Source organism: Lycium ferocissimum, chromosome 3 (assembly GCF_029784015.1).
Source record: "Lycium ferocissimum isolate CSIRO_LF1 chromosome 3, AGI_CSIRO_Lferr_CH_V1, whole genome shotgun sequence".
Lineage (NCBI taxonomy): Eukaryota > Viridiplantae > Streptophyta > Magnoliopsida > Solanales > Solanaceae > Lycium > Lycium ferocissimum.
In genome coordinates, this window is record NC_081344.1 from 63,304,814 (window position 1) to 63,317,789 (window position 12,976).

Consider the following 12,976-nt stretch of genomic DNA (forward strand, 5'->3'; position numbering starts at 1 on the left):
TTCTTAACCCATTGACAAATCTCTTGTTTCTCCTCCAAAGTGAATGAAAAACTAGCCTTGGGCTTGAACACTTTATTATTCGCTAACTCTTGCAAGTTCAATTCAGGGCGCCTACAATATTCCTTTAGGTCCAATCTAGCTTTTGGGTTAGCTTTTGTCTTGCCTTTAACATCCATAACAGTGTTGAACAAATTATCAAAGTAATTTTTTTCAATATGCATCACATCAAGATTATGCCATAGAAGATTATCCTTGCAATACGGTAACTCCCAGAATATGCTCTGTTTAGTCTAATTATGTTCAACACTATAACCAGATAGTCTATAAGAGGCAACTTCTATGACCTTAGGCAAGTGACAAACCCTCCCCCAAATTTCTTCTCCTGACAATGTTTGAGGTGGGGGATCATTTTCAGTTTTATTCTTTCTAAATGCTTGTTTCATTTTCCTGAATTGGTGATCCATAGACAAGAACTGATGATGACAATCAAACCATGAATTTTTGTGGCCATGTTTTAAAGTGAAAGCTTTACTATTTTCCATGTAATGAGGACAAACAAGCTTTCCAGCAGTCATCCAACCAGACAACATCCCATACGCAGGAAAATCGTTAATAGTCCACATCAAAGAAGCATGCATATTGAAATTGCTCTTAGTTGATACATCATATGTAACTACACCTTCACACCACAATTGTTTTAACTCATCAACCAAATGTTGTAGATAGACATCAATCAAAACTTTTGGATTACGAGGACCAGGGATAACACAATTTAGGAATATATAGGGACTTGTCATACACATCTCAGGCAGTAGATTATATGGAGTAAGAAATACAGGCCAACAAGAATAGGGTGCGCGAAACGAGTATGGTGTGAAACCATCCGCACACAAACCCAAACGAATATTTCTTGGTTCACTACCAAAATCAGGATAAGTTCTATCAGAATGTTTCCACGCTTCTCCATCCGATGGATGACACATAACACCAGGTGTCCTTCTATTTTCGTTGTGCCATCTCATGTGAGGAGCAGAACTCGGCGATGCAAACAACCTCTTTAACCTAGGTATAATAGGTAAATAATGCATCGCCCTAATTGGAACCATCTTCCCATTAGGTATCCGCTTATAATGCGCATGTCCACATAATTTACATTTATTTAAATCAGCATCTTGCTTATAGAACAACATACAACCGTTTGGACAACAATGAATTCTATCATTCGACAATCCTAATTTGGAAACCAATCTCTTTGCTTCATAGTAACTCTTAGGTATGTCGAATTCCGGACTAACTAGTTCCCCCACAAGCTTAATCATTGAGTCCATAGCAGCTTCAGCAACAGTCCAATCTAATTTGATGTTAATCATTCTAACTGCAACAGACAACTTAGAATGCTGACTCCCTACCCAAAGTGGACGACTAGCCTCTTCTAATTCTTGATAGAAGCGCATTGCTTCTTCATTAAGAGGTTCCTCAAAATTTTGCTCAGGTTCAAACCCAGACTGTACGCCAAGAGCATCATTAACCATATAATTAACTCTATCATATTGGACATGACTATATTCTTGCGACACACTACTTTCACCAACAACCATATTATAAAATATACCATTGACCCAATCAGTCTCTCCATGATCAGTCCAAACATAATATTTCTGCTTAAATCCACGACTGTTGACACCCAATTTTGTCCCTCCTTTATTTAATTTATTTCCTCGGGCTTCTAAATTTATTGACGAGCTAAACATTTTATTTTCATTATTATTAATTTTCACTATTTCACTATCAACGTTACTAGCATTATCTTATCACAAATTTCAAAACGGTTCGTCGTCATTTTATTTTCGGATTTTGTGCTCGTTAAACTAATTATACTTTATCAAGTCTTTATTTTCTACATGTTAATTTCACATAATATATATTGTACTAGTTGTTAAATTAGAAGCCTGGGAATAATCAAAATGAAGGAGGAATGGCCACAATTCAGCCCATTTTCGGACAAATTTATTAGCCCACACTTTAATTAACTTAGGCCCAAACGGACCAGCCCATTTTTTTACCCGACCCGGCCAGCCCATTTCGTTTAACCTAATCCCTTCTCTCTCTCCCTTTCATTTTCATCCTCAGCCGTCTCCTCTCTCTCTCTCCTTTCCTCTTTCCACAAAGCTCCATTTTTCTCCATCAATGGCAGATTTGAAAACGTTCCATTTTCGTGCAACGCCACTGCTCTCTTCTTCTATTTTAAGTGAAAACCGAGCTTTCTTTCTCCTCCTCTCCGTTTTCGGATAAACCTTTCCCCATCTTTAGCCACGAACAGAATTTGTTACGCCATTTTGGTACAATAATATCCTCAGCGATGGGGTCAACAAAAGATGCCAAAATATTTTTAAAAAAATCTGACTTCTATGCAGAGAAAATCAGAGAGCAGGAATTGAATCTCAACCCGTGACACCCCACATTCAAACGGTTATCTTCACTTCAAATCCCGCCCAAAAGGAGTGAAACCCTAGTCTTCATCTACTATAAAATGGCCTCAAATCCGTAGCCGAAGCAGAGCTTTTTTTAGCCGTCTGAACCCCTTCGAAACATTGACATTTTTTCACCATCTCTGAAAAAAAAAAGCTTTTGGGTTTTGAAACTTTACTCACTTTAATCGGGTTCGGGTTCGTTTGAGTTCGAGCCTAAGTTCGTGACGTCGACGCCCCACTTCACTGTACCCACAAAAGGTCAGTGTGTTTTCCTTTTATTTTGAGTCAAAAAGTTCCTGATTGTGTTCGTATATGTTGTTGTTTCAATTGATTTAGTTTCAGTTTAACGACTTAATGATATTATACATGTTCATGTTTAGTGAGTCTAGTTTACGATTTAGTAATTGATAATGTTTATATGTCGGCGTCTTAATTCGGTCTAGCTTCGTTTATTTATTTAGGCGTATGAATGACTTAATCGGACAAGTATATGTATATGAAGATTAACCGGGTTAAGTTGCTCAAAGCAAGCTCGTTTGTGATTTGTTTAGTTTATGTGGATTAAGTTAATGGGAATAGACAGGTTTCAATACATCGTTGGTTACGGATTTTGTTCTAATTGTGTGTTAGCTTGGCCTCGTCGGGCGTCCGTCGTAGAAGGGTAAGTAATAAAGTTTGCTGGGCATTCATGATGAGAACTTTGTGGTCTCAAGGTCTATAAGGTGTGATAATAGGAGCATGATCTTTGATGTTTTTCTGTCTGTTTTTCTGCTGTCCTGAATCATTGCTTGCATGGTTGAGTGAATAACATCTTGTTCAGTCACTCGAGGGATAATATAAAAAGGGTACTTTAGGCGAGATCGTTTACTTGTCCTCTAAAGCCTGAGTTGCCAACCGGTCGCTAGGATGTCGTAATTAATTTGTTTAGTGTACTAAGCGCCGCATAGTTGTTTGCAAGTACTATTCGTTTCGGTTTGATTAACATGTTGCCTGGCTGCATTAGTTTGTAGTTTAAGCTGCTTGAAAAAGTAAACATATATCGCACTTGATAAAGGAATAGGGCTATTCCTATATGTTCTTTGCCCCATATGAATGTGTTCAGTTAACATCTCAATCTGGCCTATGAATCGGTGCCGTAAGGTGCTCACTGGATTAGCGAAACTTGGTCTCTAAATATTGATATATAAATAATAGATGTCGTGATGTAGTTTCATATGCATCTTCACACGGCTTTAAGTAATACTAGAAATTTGGTTTGTCTCTTTATTGATACTCTCTCTTTAGACCCATGTCTTAGATGTATAATAGTAGAGACTTAGGGAAGAAAGTGAACTGACCATATGAAATCTTTTATTGACCTTTTTTTTCTCATTATATGTTACATTCATATTGCATTGAAACATCCCAACATGGTGAATCTTGACGTTCATTAGTTTAGGATTGATTATTTGATTGCACTTACTTTACTTTCTCTCTTTTGTTGAGAATCAAATTTTCTTATACTAATCCTCTGGTTACTTTTCATTGTTTGACATGTACACTCCGGAGCAAAATGGAGTCTTCATAAAGACTCCCGTTGACTGAGCAATCTCCTTTGGGGATCATGCCGTCGCTAGATTAAGAACTCAACCTCATCGCTAGACCACGGAATCCGCATATCCTCGCGATTCACCCCTTGGCTCTTTCTTAAAATGCATCTGGATGGAAATGAAAGAGGAAGGGGTGAAATTCTGAATCTCAAACACGAGCTGGCTGCTACAGTGCTTCTGTTTTTTTTTGTCGTATTCGGTTTGTGTAGGAGGCATTAGATATTTAGTTAAATGCTCCATTATGTTGCCTCGTTGTGTTAGTTCATTGCCTTTGTTTGCTTGTGTGGTATTCGGTGAACCATAGGACTAACAATTGGTTTATTTAGTGATAATAAGTTTCATCTATAACTAGAAATTTAAGAGTGACTTTTCTATCATAGATGGTAGTATATAGCAGCGGCTAGAGCATTGGAAATCATATTAAACATGAGTTAAGATGCATTTTTAAAACCAGCTGAGTTTTTTTTCAAAATTTCAGACAAGCTTAACATTCGGATTTCATTAAGGCCCAAAGTTGTTGAAATCTAATGAAATATTACAAACTTTCTCAAGTCTTCAAACCAAAGTCCTACCTTCAAAATCATATTGGTCTTTTTGCTAAAACATCATGTCAACCCATCTATATTCCATACTATATTTGCCAAACGGATTTTCAACGTACTTTCTTTCATAAAATATTTACAATTTACACTTAGCCTAATTAATTGTAAGTCCGGTCGGATTAACCATTATTAATGGAACTTAGAGGATGCCTAATACCTTCCCTCTAGGTTAATTGAACCCGTGCCTAGAATCTTTTTGGTTTCGTAGACTTTAAAAAACAAATTAACTTTAGATAATAACTTTAATTAACTTAGGTGCCCTAATTCACCATAAATAATTAGGTGGCGACTCTTAACTTTAATTAACCCCGGAATTACCCGAATGTTGTAAACTATTTTGACTTAGGTTAAAATAGGGTATGACAGCTTGGCGACTCTGCTGGGGAGTACTTAGGTTCTAACCATAACAGACTTAGTTTTTAAATAGGCTTTGTGTGTTTGTTTATTACTTTATTTGTCGATTATTTGTTTTCACATGCTATTAATGTTTGTTTGTCGATATAAACTGTTTATGTGTTATTCGCTTTGATATAAATTGCCATTCCGTTTCACTTTTCTCCTTCGAAACTCACACTATCACACGTACACGCGAGGTGTGTTTTGCGCACCCGCAAATTTCTTTCAAAAATCCCAAATTTTAGGAGAGTTGGCATATGCGCGGGGTGTCCAAATACTGGTGACCGCGTAGCCTTCTCACTCGAGTAGTCCGCTCGGGAACCTTGTGTCGTAGGAAATCAACTCTTAGTCAGCCTAAGATAGAGCTAAACCAACACCCGTTATTAGGGGCATACATTTCGTGACCTAGGAGGTTTAATACCCTTGGTGTATTAAATCCATTAGATGACTTTACCCAAACGTCCAAGAGGGTCCAGATTGAACAAGAAATTAGAAAAGAAGATGATCGAGAGAGAAGAAGAAGAATTCAATTATTAGATGAAGGAACTAAAGAAGATTCATTGATCATAATAGAATGATTAAGTATGTATTTACAATCTGATATATCATGTATATATACTAGTATATCAGTAGCTATGCTAACTAACTCAACTTCACAAAGTTAGTTACAACAATAACTCTCATAACTGTAATCTTGACAACTTATTAACAACTCACTAATCACCTAATAAACTAACTACACTAACTGCTAAGTTGGACTCTTCTCTTCAACATTCCCCCTCAAGTTAGGTGGCATGAATATATAACACACCCAACTTGAAATTCAGATAGTGATGTTGCACTCTTGTAAGTCCTTTTATGAGTAGGTCTGCAGGTTGCTCATTTATTGATATGTATTAAGTTTGAACCTTTCCTTGTTGTATTTTTTCTCTAAAATGACAATCAATCTCAATATGTTTTGTTCTCTCATGATAAATTGGATTTGCAGCTATTTGTATGACTGATTTACTGTCACTGTAGATGATTACAGGTAGTATAACTTCCATCTCCAACTCTGTTAATAATCCTAGTAACCAAGTGAGTTCTGAGAGTGCAGATGCCATGCTTCTTTATTCTGCTTCTGCAGAGCTGCTAGATATAGTTGTTTGCTTCTTTGACTTCCAAGATACAAGAGATTCTCCTAACTTGACTAGAAATCTTGACACTGATTTCCTAGTATGAGGGCATCTTTGCCCAATCGACACAGTACACACTCATAGTCTGAATAGGCTTGCTTGACATCAGTATACCTTGGCCAGGTTGAGTTTTAATGTATCTCACAACCCTTAAGGCAGCATCCATATGACTTTTCTTAAGTTGTTGTAAGTATTGACTTAGAGTTTGTATTCCAAATGCAATATCTGGTCTAGCGACAGTTAGGTATAATAGCTTCCCTATCAATCTTTGATATGCAGTTACATCTGTTAGTAGTGTATCTTTAGTGTCCTTGACCCTCTCACTGCTTTTCTCTTTCAAATGATCATCATACTTTTTGTTGTTAGCTTTGCATTTGTGTCAATTAGAGTACATACTGGTTTAGCAGCTCACAAACCAAGTTCCGAGATTAACTTCAAAGAGTATTTCCTCTGATACATCAGGATTCCTTCTTTAGATCTAGCAAACTCTAAGCAAAGAAAGTACATCAATTCTCCCAAGTCCTTCATTTTGAATACTTGTTGTAAGGATGTTTTTGCTTTTTCAATTTGAACCACACTGTCACAAGTTACTAGTATATCATCAACATATACTAATATGATCATAGTTCCTTCCCTCCGCTTTTTAACAAACAATGAATGATCATGTTAGCTTTGTACAAACTGCAACTTTACTAATGCCTCTTTCAACTTTGCATTCCATTGTCTTGGAGCTTGTTTTAGTCCATATAAGGATTTTGTGAGTCTGTAAACTTGTTTAAATGTCTTACATTCCCCCTGACTCACAAAGTGTAACGACCTCCCCTGTCGTTATGGAAAATCTAGGATCACCCTTCCAATAGAACCTTTTCAAAGGTAGAACGAGCTAATAGAAACTCAAATGGAGAAGTTTAAGAATTGAAAAGTTAGCTTAGTTGTGATTATTGTTTGGTTGTATTCAGTGCATTAGGGGGTGACGTAGGAAATTAGACCTACCGTGGGGATTTCGAGGCCACGGGTGAGTCCGTATGGTGTTTTTACATTAATGTGCATATTTTGTTTGTGTTGGTAAGGCCTCGGATGAAGTATTGCGTAGTGGAATGAAAAACTGGTGAGAAAACCGAGCTCCTTTGGTTCGAGGGCGTCACTGCGGCGGACAAAGTCCCGCTGCAGCGAGGCCGCAGTAGCGATAGACCGGTTGCTGCTGCAAGGGGAAGGGAAAGGGGGAAGTCTACTACGATGGACTAGAGGCCGCTATAGCGCAGGCGCGGTAGCGAGCCAAGGGAATTCGGGCGTCACTAAGCAGGTCCTTGCCCCCTATAGCGAGACCGCTGCAGCGGACAAAACGACCACCGCATCGGTCAACAGGGGCAGTAAGCCATGTTTTAAACATTTAGCTGAATTCTTTAGTCATAAAACTCCAAAACACTTCCCAAGAAGAGCTAGGGTGAAATTCCAAGGCTAGGACAAAAATATTCTTAAGAGGTAAGTCTCAACCCTTCCTTCCTTCATTACGCATTCATCTATAAGGTTATCATCATTCCATAGGTCTATAATGGTGAATTGAGGACTAGTAACCCTAGAACTTAGTAGACCTTTAATAGTTGGTGGGTTATAAATATTATTGCGTGATTATCATCTAAAGGCTTAGGTTATCTAATCAAGAATTGAACCGTTAGAGACATGAACCAAGTGAATTAAGACTTAGGGTTTCATAAAGATGGTAGCTTGACCATAGAAACTATTTGTAAGAGATAACTTGAATGAACAACCATAAGAATTGATAGTTTATGGTTGTTAAGGCCAATGTTAGGATGATTTACACCTAGTAAGCATTCACCCATTAGAAAGGGGTAAAGTGGAAGGGTGTTCATTGAATTGATATTGTTGACTAGAGTGTTGTGACTTATTTAACATCTTAATTGGTAGACTTTGAGCGTTTCGAGGCATTACGGAAGGGAAAGGCTATAGCGGAGTGATTCGCATTGTTCCAGCTCTGCAGTTGAGGTAGGTTACGGTTTACTTGAATTAGACTTTTGATATGTTGATTGTATGTGTTATGAGATTGATAGGAGAAAGAATGTCTAGTCTTCGGGCATAACATGTGGTTGAAATTCCTATATGCTATTGATTGAGTGATACTGTGGGTTAAATGCCATGATTCGATGTGTGGTGATCTATAATTTGATGACAATTGTGGTGAGAGGTTAATATGATCTTCTTGATGAAAATGATATACTACTTGATAATCGCTTATTAAAAGTAAAAGGCGAATTTGAAAGGGAGTGAGGATGTGACACAAATTCAGGCACATTTGATAGGGGGTGAGGATGTGGCCTAAGTTAAAGGCTCGTGATCTGAGGTAAGATTCCAAAGCGAGAGTACATGGACACCATGGGTCCCCTGCAGGTCATAGCTAATGGAAAAGATACCAATTAGCATGTATGTACACGAGCGATCAGTGACTGAGTAAGTGAGAATATTGTTGTGAGGTTTATTCCATTGCTTGCTTCCATTGACTTGATTGTTAATGTCATTGGTGGACTTGATTTCTAGTATCAGTGGTGGACTTGATTTGTTAATATCATTGGTTGACTTGGTGTTGGCTATGTGATTATGTGTTGTTGACTGATCTGTCTATTTTATTGATTTTATGATTCATGCATGATACTAATCTTAGTCAGCCTATGATATCTACCGGTACGTAGTGTTTGTAATGATACTACCTTCTTTGTATTCTTTTTCAGTGCATATTGATCCAAAGACTTCTACTCGACCTCATATCTAGCTTGAGGCCATTTGCTGATAGATTGAGGGTGAGCTTCTATCTGTGCCAGGCCGCCCGAAGATTTTCCTTATTTAATGTCTATTTCCATTCCAGACATTGATGTTTATTTATTTCAGACAGTATGGATTCCTTAGACATGTTTGGATTAGAGTCTTTGTGTCACGACCCAAACCGGAGGGCCGCGACTGACACCGAAGACCCTACTCGGCTGAGTGCTATACTACCATTCTATTCATAAGTCACAACTATTTTATGAACCTTTAAATTATGGAATGATGCTTCCGTCAAGTAAAACATGAAAACCTTTTAATAGAACTCTTTTATCATGTCAGGGACTTCTCCCTTATCGTTAAGTCAAAGAAAACCTTTGGTCACAGTAAAATCTTTAAATCAATGCATATGAACACAACCTACATGGCCGCCTTACACAACTGTCGACATCTCAACGCACTATCCACAGGACACTGTCTGCAAAAATCTCTAATATGTAACAAGATATCATAACATAAGTTAGGACAAGGCCCCAACATACCTGTAATGCATCTGACTCGAGGACATACGTAAGCACTCTGACTCGGTAACACTCCGAATAGAAATGGAGCTCACCAATCTAGCTGATAGCCTGGGAACATCCTATTACAAATGTCCTCTACTCATTTGTATACACCTGCGTGGCATGAAACACAGCGCCCCCAGGCAAAGGGACGTCAGTACGAATAATGTACTGAGTATGTAAGGCAGAACTGAAACAATATATCTCAATTCGAATAATAAAAGAGTAACAGACTCAATCAGTACCTGTAACCAACATTGAGAATCATGTATATATATACACATAATGCATACCTTCGCTCTGCTCGCAGCCCCTTCGGGCATAATAGCATAATGGCCCCGTCGGGCAGCCCTTTTGGGCATCATAATCATCATGGACCAACTAATCAGGTGGTTCGCGTATATAACGCCATAGCCCTTTCCTTCTTTCCTATAAAATCATGTCGTACATATATATAAGTGTGCCAATGCATGATAATCTTTGTAAAACATTAAAGACTCCCTTCGGAGCAACTTTTAGTTCAAAATGGGAACTTCTTCCCCTTTTCATTTGTCTCCTTCGAGACATAAAAATCAAATATGAAATGCATATGAATAAAGAAACCTTATAAATATCCCCTTTGGGATATTATGGACATATACAACTTGTGGATGCCCTCTCGGGACTTAAGAAGTCAAGAAACTCAGGATACGAACACCACCAATATAAACATAGGGACATGAGCTCCTACATCTAGGAGTGGATTCATTATAAGTATCATTATATTTCTCCCTTGTCATAGATCATGCCAAAATGAAAGAAGGAATAGCCTTAACATACCTTGTAACCCGCTGCTCAATATCCAAGTTACCTCAAGTTTGTTACTCCTTCGTCCATAGCAAGGAAAATAGTACTATTGCCATTCAATGCCGGGCTTATCATAATTTGACCATTACCTTATTCTACGGGAAGACAGACATCATCTCCCCTGTTTCTTTAACGACTACCACTAAACCAATAACCAACACAACCACAATAGCCTCGTTGAACCATTTCTAAACTCAAACCATCGATATACAAGGGTATACACCAAGGCAACTCCATATACGCTCGCATACAATACCTTATACACTTACTCCTTCCAAATTCATAAAGTATGTCAGGCAACAGCACACCACACAATATAGAGCTACCCATACTTAAAGAAATCGGCTTAATAACACAACAACAACATGGTCAAAATAGTCCATAAACCCAACATGAACTTCAACATATATTGGAACTCCTTCCCACAACTTCCCTCATCCAAAAATTTGTATAAACATGAAAACAAAATGGAATCTTACCTCAAGAACTCAAGAACGCTTTAATTCCAAGATTACTTCACTATGAAGTAATCTTCGACTTGCTAGGATTCGGAAGATTAAATCGGGAAATCATAAGAGAAATAACCGTGTTTAAACTTGAAATTAAATGCACCTTGTGAACTCTTTAACAATAATCCGTATAGAATAACTTTGAAATTGATGTGCTTTAGTTACAAAAGGGGAAAGAAAACGAGGTTCAGCAACCTTATGTTGCTCTTTTCATATGTACGAAGATATGTGTGTATATACGCATCATAGAAAAATGCATGAAACAAAATGATAAGCTTCACTTAAATTATAGATTCTTTTTTCGGAAAAGGGCCAAATATACCCCTGTACTATCGAAAAAGGGTCAAATATACCCCTCGTTATACTTTGGGTCCAAATATACCCCTACAGTTATACTTTGGGCACAAATATACCCCTCCACCGTTAAAGTTGACCAAGGTTAATATTTTTAATGAAGAAAATGTCATGTGGCATGCCACCTCATTGTCCAAATTCAATTTTAACCCTCCCTCCTTCCATGTCATCTTTCACCATTTGCACCTCCCCTCCACCACTACTATACCACTATACCCACCACATTTTCACAAACTCGAAAGGTGGAAGACATCAAAATGCTTCAAATGACTCATCCCAATTAACTGCTTTCCCATCAATTGGAAGCAAGAAGAGCCATTAAACTTTGAGGTATATCTACTTCAAGCATTTGATCATAGGCAAAACGTTGAGCAGCTTCTAGTCTTAAAGACATGATGAGATTAATTTAACTGTGTAGTGCAGTCCAGCCAATCCAACAGGAACATATCATGAGTAAAAAAGTCACGTGCACATTACAAGACACTGAAAACTAAAAGTTAGTGCACATGAATAACGTCGGGATATTGGCAATGCAAGTAAAAGGGCTTGCTCTGTATATACACACATGGAGTAATACTTCGGGATTCCGATACCCTGCTTATAATCTAATTTTGAAAAACTAAAATATGTACATCTATGAAGCAGTTAATTGGGATGATTCATTTGAAGCATTTTGATTTATTCCACCTTTCGAGTTTATGAAAATAGTGGTGGGTATAGTGGTGTAGTAATGGTGGAGGGGGAGAGGCAAATGGTAAAAGATGACATAGAAGGAGGGAGGGTTAAAATTGAATGTGGACAATGAGGTGGCATGCCACATGGCATTTTCTTCATTAAAAATATTAACCTTAGTCAACTTTAACGGTGGAGGGGTATATTTGTGCCCAAAGTATAATTGTAGGGCTATATTTGGACCTAAAGTATAACGAGGGGGTATATTTGACCCCTTTTTCAATAGTACAGGGGTATATTTGGTCCTTTTTCGTTCTTTTTTTTTTTTTAATACCATGAGTCACAATAAGTGTACCTAGCATTGTACACGTATAAGACACTCTACATCAAGCATTTTGGTCCTTATCCATATATTGTTATTTTAATATTATGAAAAATATCCCCTTAATTATCCAATCTTATAATGTGATAAACATGTCATCAATAAATTATAAGTACTTTATAAAATTAAAACATATACTAATATTTCATAAAGATCAAGACATGACTAAAAATTCTATCTTATCAAATTCTAATTTTCCCCAAGGTAATATCAAGAGTACAAATTTTTGTACCATTCATTTTTAAAAAGGTAAAAAGATAATTTTCTTTTCTTATGAGAAAAAATTTCTATTCTTATAATAAAAATCTCATTTATAAATATCCTCATGTCATATATATAATATAAAGAATATCCGGAAAAAAATTAGTAATATCAATAACTATATAAAATCCTATTTATCACACCTTTTACAAAAATATTTCACTTAAAAGGAAATACCATATCAAAATATCTAACGGCAACAAGGTTGTCAAACTGACGGGGTCTTACAATAACACTATCATAAACCCTCTATGACCTCATGAATGATCTTAATCCATTCAAACTCGTATGGGTTTACTACGATGCATCCCAACATATGAAAAATACGAGATGTAACACCTTGTACGGTGACTTTCGAATTTTGAGGTTGTAATAGTTAGG